This window comes from Electrophorus electricus, chromosome 15 (assembly GCF_013358815.1).
Source record: "Electrophorus electricus isolate fEleEle1 chromosome 15, fEleEle1.pri, whole genome shotgun sequence".
Lineage (NCBI taxonomy): Eukaryota > Metazoa > Chordata > Actinopteri > Gymnotiformes > Gymnotidae > Electrophorus > Electrophorus electricus.
The window spans coordinates 3,544,542-3,553,995 of NC_049549.1; the positions used below are offsets into that span (position 1 = coordinate 3,544,542).

A 9,454-nucleotide genomic window follows, 5' to 3' on the forward strand; every position below is an offset into this window, starting at 1 on the left:
ATTCCAGCGAGGGACAACTGCTCATGGCAAATGAGATGGAGCTGACTTTCAGTGGAAACCAAATGTGTAAACGTTCACTTGTATTTTCCACAGAAATAAACTAGCAGAATCCAGCAAAACCGCTGCTATGAGGTGAAACCCGTTTTTGTGATGCCATGTTTATCTTATTTAATTGTGTTTTACAACACAACCCACATTTTGCATTCAACAGACAAAATTACAAAATGTCTGAAAAGTTATTTTCCGGTTTTAATCTTTGAGATTGAGCACAGTACAGGTTTTGACCACTCACTAAAGCAGAAGGATTCATATTGATGGCTTGCACACCCACCACTGGAGGAGAAAGACATACCCATTTTATTAGGTGGACCCTGTTTTATGCATTTTTGGAATTCATGACGAATACTAAAGTAAGTTACACAGTTAGGGAGCCACTCCCACAGTGAAGGAGCCACACCCACAGTGAGGCAGTCACACCCACAGTGAGGGAGCCACACCCACCCACAGTGAGGGAGTCACACTCACAGTGAGGAAGCCACACCCACATTGATGGAGCCACACCCACAGTGAGGGAGTCACATCCACAGCGCCACAGGGCAGTGAGACAAGCTGGGTGGAGTGTTATCTGTTGCGTTAGTGTAGAAGCAGCAGGTGTGCAGCCCTTACAGCAAATGACCAAAGATAGTAATATTTTAGAAAGTAAATATACTAATATTTTTTAGAAATTTAGACCTACACTTTATTTCTAGACAGCGACCAGCACTTGAAAGCATCTGATTTTTTGGTAGCCCTCATCATAAGCCTCAACATCCAATTTTTTCTTCTCAAAATCTTGCCAATGAAACAGGAGCTTTTTGTCCTGCTGGGTTTGGTGGCAGACGCTGCATAATGGAGATAAGACGCTCTCTTCTCTAGAGTTCACACAAATGTTGTTCGCATCATAGATGCAGTTCAGTTAATCCTCTGGCACACAGCACATCCCAAGCATGTGTCTGTACAAGCCAGTGGCAGCCACCATCTTACAGTCGAGCACAAACAAATGACTTCACAGATTAGATGTGCATAAAGTTGCCTAGTCTGGATGCGATGCTGTGTGTAGCAGCCAATAGATCACCATGGGAACTTTCTCCAGCAATACTGCTCTCTCCTGGAGCTGACAAATGGCTCCAAAAACCATTGTAGAAAACTGAAGAGCTCACAAAACAAAGCATATTTTGCTAAATTATGACATCACGAAAATATATACTCCAGAGAGTACAGAAGGGGACAGCTAATGTTTGTTGTTGTGGTGGAAATAAGAGACAGAAGAGTCACTCTGTCCTCACGCAGTGATCAGCATCCTCACCTGGCTCTTATTTTTAGTTCATCCTGTAATCTCTGAGTCAGTTCGTTCTGTAATCTGTGACTCAGTTGTATTTGTCTCTGATCAGTCAGACTTGTAATGAGTCAGAAACAAGGAATTGGTGAACTTGCTTTTTCTTCTTTCTTTTTTTTTTTTTATGGTAAGGGTACCGTTTCCTAACTGCAAATCCCAGTAAACCCCGGTAGCCTGATCAGTGTGACTGCTTCTTCTGAGGCTGTGAAATATAATTACCTCTTAAATCATTAGTGTTTGTCAGTTGCCATTTCAGAGCAAAGAAAGAGCTGTGATTAGGTGACAGAGAAAGTGTGGTGAATATCACCTTCAGTGTGTGTGTGTGTGTGCACGTGTGTGTGTGTGTGTGTGTGTGTGTGTGTGCACGTGTGTGTATATGCGCATGTGTGTGTGTGTGCACGTGTGTGTATATGCGCGTGTGTGTGTGTGTGCACGTGTGTGTATATGCACGTGTGTGTATATGCGCGCGTGTGTGTGTGTGTGTGTGTGTGCGTGTGTGTGTGTGTGTGCGCACGTGTGTGTGTGTGTGCACGCGTGTGTGTACGCATGTGTGCACGCACGTGTGTGTATGCACATGTGAGTATGCATGCTTGTGTGTGTGTGTGTGCGTGTGTGTTTGTCTGAGTATGTATGTATGTGTGTGTGTGCACGCATGTATGTGTGTGTGTGTGCACACGTGTGTGTACGCATGTGTGTATGCGTGTGCACGCGTGTGTGTGTGTGTGCACGCGTGTGTGTATGCACGTGTGTGTGTGTGTGTGCATGCTTGTGTGTGTGTGTGCGTGTGTTTGTCTGAGTATGTATGTGTGTGTGTGCACACGTGTGTGTGTGTGTGTGTGTGTGTGTGTGTGTATGCATGTGTGTATGGGTGAGTGTGTGTGTATGCATGCTTGTGTGTGTGTGTGTGTGTGCTAAATGCTAAACATGCTTCTAAAATGTCCCTTTACCAGAACCAGAGAACATTAATTTGATAAAGACATTCATGGAACTGTAAGTGTGTGTGTGTGTGTGTGTGTGTGTGTGTGTGTGTGTGTGTGTGTGTGTGTGTGTGTGTGTGTGTGTGTGTGTGTGACTGTCATGCTCCTGGAAATGCAGGCAGTTCACTGTGAAATGAGTTTGGAATCAGGGCAGCGATGGTATAGCAGTAGTGTCATGGATATGCGTAGCTGAATAAACAGGCTTGTTTTAATGTGCCATTTCTTGAGTCTTCAGGTTTATGTTAGCACATCTGAACCTTGCTTGCAGATTTTCATATATTATGAAACAGAAGTGAAACCTTCACATGTTCCCGCAACATGGACACCAGTGCCAGGACTCAGTTCAGCCATTAACACTGAATGCCAATAATACATAAGTCATCATTTCTTTAATGTTTAATCTTTAATGTGCACAGTTGCAATGTACATTCCCTTCATGGCCTCTGCCAGATGCTTTATGTGTAACTTGAGATAACTTGAGAAATTAAAGGAATTCCATTTCCCAGGGTGACACTGCTCACAGCTCTCTAAATGGAGATACTGCCGGGCCAGTCGCTTCCAGTCTGCACACAGAACAAGAAACCTCAAAAGGGTTTTAATGTTAATGTGATGTCTTTGCAAATTAACAGGTATTACTTTGTGCACACTGCATGTAATCTGTTATTTTGTGTAAGTTGTGTAAGTGTTTGTATGTTGTGTGACCACTGAACAGTTTGGCTAGCGTATGTACCCCTGGACCCTCTCAGGAAGCCTGCTGTGTTAATGTGTTCGGGAAACAAATACGGGTATAAATGCTCGACTCTGCACATTACTGTCAAACAAGTATCTGATCTGAAACCTCCTCTGAAACTCAGTCAAACCCCATAGTCCAGCTGCTTTTCTGATCCCAGATCAGATCAAAACATTCACTCTTCTGCTGCCTCACTGGGTTGCAGTCACATCGCCTGTACCTTGTGTAGGTGACAGACCTCAGAAAAGTGGTTATGTGTTTGTGGTATGATGTGTCGTGATTGTAGTAGAATAATGATAACGGAGAGTGCTGTTTTAGGTTTGAGACACACACTGATGTCAGTGGCACTTCTGAAGATTGTGGATGCTGCTTTAACGTGTTCATCGTCTGGATTGTCATTGGTTGTGAGGAGTCATTTCATTATATTATAATTTTCCAATCACTGATGTATAGGGAAGTTAATTTTGAGAGTGTAATAGACTATAACACAAACATTGCATAACCTTACTGAATTGTTAGAAAAGATGCACTATTTCATATTTCCTCTCTGCTTTCCAAGGAAAGATGAGAGAATATTCCAACATTCCTCTATTACTGCTCTCTGTGTTAAACCCACATGATTAATGGGAACGTTTGTATTCAGTGTGAAACAGCAACTCTTAATTTATGAGCTTTCATTGTGGTGACTTTGTTGTGTGTGGCGCAGCTCTCTGGCCAAATGACCCCTGACCCTGGTAATAAATCTGCTCTCCGTAACGGGATCATTTGGAATTAAAACTGGAGGGATTATTGCAGTTGTACGTAGAGACTGTGGAATTGCTTAAGAATAAATTTGGTAATACATGTGACATGCTAACCACTGGTAGAGCTAACTAACATTTATTAATTGGGAAAAAAATAATAATGAAATGAGCTGTCAAACTTGTATAAGGTTTGATTAAAACTTTGGCACATTTAAGTCCAATAGCCTTATTAGAGATGTGCTACCATATGACTGCCCCTGCAACACCTCTCCTCTGTCATTTCACAAAAAGAGAGCAGTTGAATTCCGGTTCAGTTCCAAATTATTTGCATTGGCTAAATTGTACCTGGTATATTCATGCCAATAAAGTTAACTTGAATTGAAAATGACTAGAGAGAGAGAGAGAGAGAGAGAGAGAGACAGACAGAGACAGACAGAGAGACAGAGCGAATACTCTTTTTTTATTTCTCGATGAAGCTGAAGTGAGAGGTGTGTGATGAAGGAGGAAGGGTCCGATCTGACCTCAGACCAGTGAGGAATGAGGCCAAAGCCTCTCCACTCATACTGACACCTGGTGGCATTGGATTGATTGGAGGTGACTCACTGTTGACAGCACAGGTGGGGTGAGATCGATATCCTCATTCTGGAAAGCATATGGAGCAAAGCTCTCATGCAAAGCTTCAGTCTGTGGTAATTAGTGCTGGTTTAGCTGGACACTGCTGTAGAGAGACAAGCAGAGACACACCCAAGACAGAGAGAGAGAGACCGAGAATGAAGAGATGAGAGATAGGGACACCAAGGAATTGGAGAGACGCGCTGAGGACTGCAGAACTACAGATACCCCACCCACTGCAGAACTACAGATACCCCACCCACTGCAGAACTACAGATACCCCACCCACTGCTAAAGTGTAAAGTGTATCAGTATGTCATCTATAACGGAGGTTTGATGTATGCTATTGTTTAATAGTTTAATGTAAATGTGTGTTGTAATAAGTTTGTTAGCATGTTCCTACTTACTCATGGTTTGATTCTGCTTCCCATTTCCCACTTGGCGATAATATGTCTTTCCAGTTGGAAACTTTTATGGATTTGTCAGTAGAGCCTAAAGGGTGTTTGATTTGTCTGGAAGAGCTTCACCCACATCAAGTAACACAGGAGTCCACACCATGCAATGGTCTCAGTAAGTCTGCAATTCCAGCTCGAGTAGTCAGTGAACAGCAGTGAGACATTGACATGCCAGTGGTCACATGCAGTCAGTCCCAGATAGGTGCCAATAACAAAGAGGGGAGGGTTTGTGTGGACAGCTGGGCCAATGCCATGGTCACATGGCCCTTTTAGATAAGCCACAAGGTATGTCACGTAGAATTAATACCTTAACCACCAGACGAAGGCTGACTGAGCTACAGGCTACAGTTCACCCCCCCCCATCACGATGCCCTCCTGACAGACATGCCTCACGCAGCAAGCTGAGCATTTCAAAGGAACCTCAGTGTGCACGATGGCTTAAAGGTTTAGCTACCGAACGCAGAAACTACTGTAGTTTGGATGTGTTAAGTATAGCCAAGGCTGTAGAGAGAGTTGGAAGAGTGGAAGACTCAGACTCTGTGCAAACGGGGGAGTTTACAATATTGATTTGGCTTTTGACAGAAAAATAACTGACAACAAAACATTAGTTACCTCTTTTCTTTTCTTGCTTGTTCTGTTGTCTGACCCAGATATCTGTCCCCTAATTAAACACTGCGCTGTGGGCGCAACGTCCTCCCAGGTCTTAAATTATATCCGTTTACTGCTAATTGAGCTGCTGTATGTTTCTGCTGATTGATTGAGCAATCCAGTTTCGATCGGTGTGAAGAGTGTCATGGTGAATTAATCCGTCATTATTTGATTCCCTTCACACCTTCAGTTTATACAGTGCGTCTCTACCTTTTCTGTACCCTGTGGTTAATATTATTATTATATTCCAGCAAGTTGAAAATGCAAGTTATTAAATGACACAGAAAAGTCCTATTCATCATGTCACAGCCAGTAAGTCACGCTGTCAGTGGGGAGTCTTTCCAGGATACTGGTAGACAGCATGTGGACCCAGATGGCGACACACACACACACACACACACACACACACACACACACACACACACACACATACACACACATACATTTTAGATCTAGGCTAGTCCCTGAGAGTCCTGTGAAGTCAGTACTAGACAGACTTATGGCCCAGATCCTTCTGTGGTCATTACACAAAGGAGACAACAGCCGGACTAAACCAGTCACAATACTCCTGTTCTTTCTGAAGCTCAGTGGCCAACATTTACATCTCTTGCCTCATGAAAAGGAACATAATTTATCATAGTTGCATAAGAGTCTCTGAGAAAAAAAGTTTAACACTGAAAGACTTTAGCACTTAGAGACTTTAACACTGAAAGAACATTCATGTCCTTCTGTCAACATACACTGGAATAAGACCTGGCTGTAGCTGTAAGTGATGGCCAATTTAATTTAAAATCTGGTTAAAATGTGGTTAGAGAGCTGATTAGAAATACATAGCCAATGTTATTAACACTTTTAGATTTGGGGCTTTTGTGTGCGGTAGCGGTACTACTAGTGTCTTTTAAGGTTTCTTCATGGCAGGCGAGATCCAGGAATGTTTAATTTAGTGCTAAAATATGGATATCGCAGCACTTGGGTGGGTGTAGGAATGCCTGCACAGCAGGAGTCATTATGGGTCATCAAGGCCCTACAGTGCTGTGCTGTTTGATAGGTCTGTCTGTCAGCCCATCAGACATCACCAGACGTCATCAGACGTCAGCCCATCAGACATCACCAGCTGCCTATTATTGCTCACGTCTGCAGTCCTCGTGTGTTCTCTCATCTGTGACCTCAGTGTCCTCCAGGGGACTCTGTGTGCATTTTATTGTTTTTAATACTCGTCTTTAGGGTCACATGGAGCAGTCATGGGTCAGGCGTGAACAGCCACAGAGAGTTTTGTTTATATTAGTAAAAACATGTCTTCATAAATAGTATACTGTACACTGACCTGAACTCTGACCCTAATGCAGTACTGCTGAACCCTGAACTCTGACCCTAATTCAGTACTGCTGCTAAACTAAAACTGGGCAACATTCTTGTCAAATACAGTAGCATAATAAAACTTTATTTTTAACCTGAGAGGGCTTGAACACACACACACACACACACACACACACACACACACACAGATTAATGTTTAAGAATATAATAGTAGCTTTCTGTGCAGTAATATAGTTGTGTTTTTTTGTTCTTGTACTGATAACCTCTTATTCTGGGACAATGTGAGGGAGTGGTAGCTTCATCTTAGACTTTTCTTTAAAAATTAAAGTGTTCAAGCATCTCAACCATAATAGGTCAATGAAAGAGGAAATGGCTTTCCATTACACAATTTTATTAATAGTGCTGGTTGGATGGAAAAAGCAAACTACAGTTGTGTTACTAAATAATGGCTATTTACATTTATCTGACTCTTTTTTACAAAGCGACTTACAATTATGACTAAGTACAACTGGAGTAATTGAGGGTTAAGGGTCTTGGACAGGGTCCCAACAGTGGCAGCTTGGCAGTGGTGGAGCTTGAACTGGTAACCTTCTGGTTACTGGTCAGGTAGCTTCACCACTGGTTGTTGTTAAATAAGGGTATAATTATTCCTTCACCGTCTTCCTTTTTGGTTGGTCTCTAAAAATGTAACTATTCACACTCATAGGCAGTAATTAATTGAGAGCTTGCTTTAAATGTTTTATGCTTTGCTTTTGAGATGAAGTAGTGTGAGCTAATAGTTTGACATCTGAGGAAAATCAGAAATTGTCACATGAAGTCTTGTTGTCCTGGATCAGGTCCTGGATCAGGTGAAGGGTATCATTGGTTCTCCCTGCCAAAGGAAGTCTGCAGTAACCCTCTGTTCAACCCTGTAAGATTTTATAATAAACAACTCACTGCTTGGCCCTCTGCAAGTTGTGCACCATAATTCAGGATTTGATATGTTTTTGTCCAGTGGAGCATCATGTCAACACTGGGAATCTTGCCACGTGTTGTTTATTGGTGAAAATATCACAGCATCAGCGTTGATTAAAAATTTAAGTATGTCGTTGGTGGATGTAATAAACACATTGTTTATTTAGCAGTTGTAAGCAAAAAAAAAGAAGGGGAGCAGGGGAATAACTAAAGATACACACACACACACACACACACACACACACACACACACACACACACAAGAATGGTGACACTTCTAGAAAATACTAATTCATCTACAATTCAATACACACAAATTCAACAGTTTTCTAAAGCAACATTAAATGGTGCACAGCATTCTGGGAGTCCTCGCATGGCATTCTGGGAGTCCTTACCATGCTCTTCCCTGTTTGCTTTCTCTGTGGCAGTGACTGACAATACTGAATAGATCAACAGAGAATAGAATTATGACATTTAAATTTAAATTATGATGATTATTACAGAGAACAGAATTATGATTAGAATTATGATGATTATTACAGAGAATAGAATTATGATGATTAGAATTATGATCATTATTACAGAGAATAGAATTATGACAAATTAAAATAGGATTATTACAGAGAATAGAATTATGATTAGAATTATGATTAGTACAGAGAATAGAATTAGGACAATTTAAATTAGGATGATGATTACAGAGAAATTAATTATTAGAATTAGGATGATTGCTATAGAGAATAGAATTGTGATTAGGATGATTATTACAGAGAATAGAATTAGGATGATTAGAATTAGGATGATTATTACAAAGAATAGAATTATGGTGATAGAATTATGGCTATTTTGTAGTCAAAAACAACCTGTTACACAACTAGAGTTGCTATGGTCCTGTCTAGTATGGTCTAGTGTGGTATTGTCTAGTTTGATATGGTTTAGACTGGTATGGTCTGGTCTGATATGTTCTAATTTGATATGGTCCAGACTGGTATGGTCTATTCTGGTATGGTCTAAGGAGTTTGGAATGTACTTTGTATAGTAAATACCACATTGTTCTAATGTAGTGCCAACTTCACACATTGCATCATTTTTGATCCATGGGATCAGGCTTTGATCTGAATCCAAAGGTTCTGTCACCAGTCACCCTGTTCACTCTCTGTCAGAAGAAACAGCGTTTAAGCCACACCTGGATCCCACCTGACATTGTGTGTTATAAGTGTTCCTGGACCCCACACAACATTGTGTGTTATACTTCCTCTCTCAGTTGATCCCACCCCTATCCCTCTCTTTCTTTAAACTTTAGGCCACATATGCACAACTGAGAAGTTACTATCTCATAGTACTTTCTCACAGTGAGAAAACAGCATTAAATCATTATATCTCCACTGTGTCAACCACAGTGAACACAGCTCATCCCTGGTGAACACAGATGAACATCTGTGAACATCCTACATGGATCATCCAAGCCTGAGGGATGCAGTGACCACTGGATGTCTCTGTCTGTCTGTGTCTCTACACTGGATGTCTCTGTCTCTACACTGGATGTCTCTACTCTACCAAGACCTGACAGCTCATTTCACCTACTTCTCCCCAGCTTGTTTTAGATTAATTTCTTTGACGCACTTAAAATGTTTAATAAAATG

The 9,454-nt window shown here is 41.5% G+C and overlaps 1 long non-coding RNA gene across 2 annotated transcripts; it reads right to left on the reverse strand.

Moving 5' to 3' along the window:
* Positions 1–2,775: 2,775 nt before the first annotated feature.
* On the reverse strand, positions 2,776–5,006 carry LOC113586264. Of its 2 annotated transcripts, XR_003411590.2 has the most exons (3): positions 4,845–5,006; positions 4,429–4,543; positions 2,776–2,915 (listed from the first exon to the last, which is right to left on the reverse strand). It is a non-coding gene; the product is annotated as an uncharacterized LOC113586264 (long non-coding RNA). The 2 variants fall into 2 exon arrangements; XR_003411591.2 differs by lacking the exon at positions 2,776–2,915 and having other exon boundaries at positions 4,267–4,543.
* Positions 5,007–9,454: the final 4,448 nt, after the last annotated feature.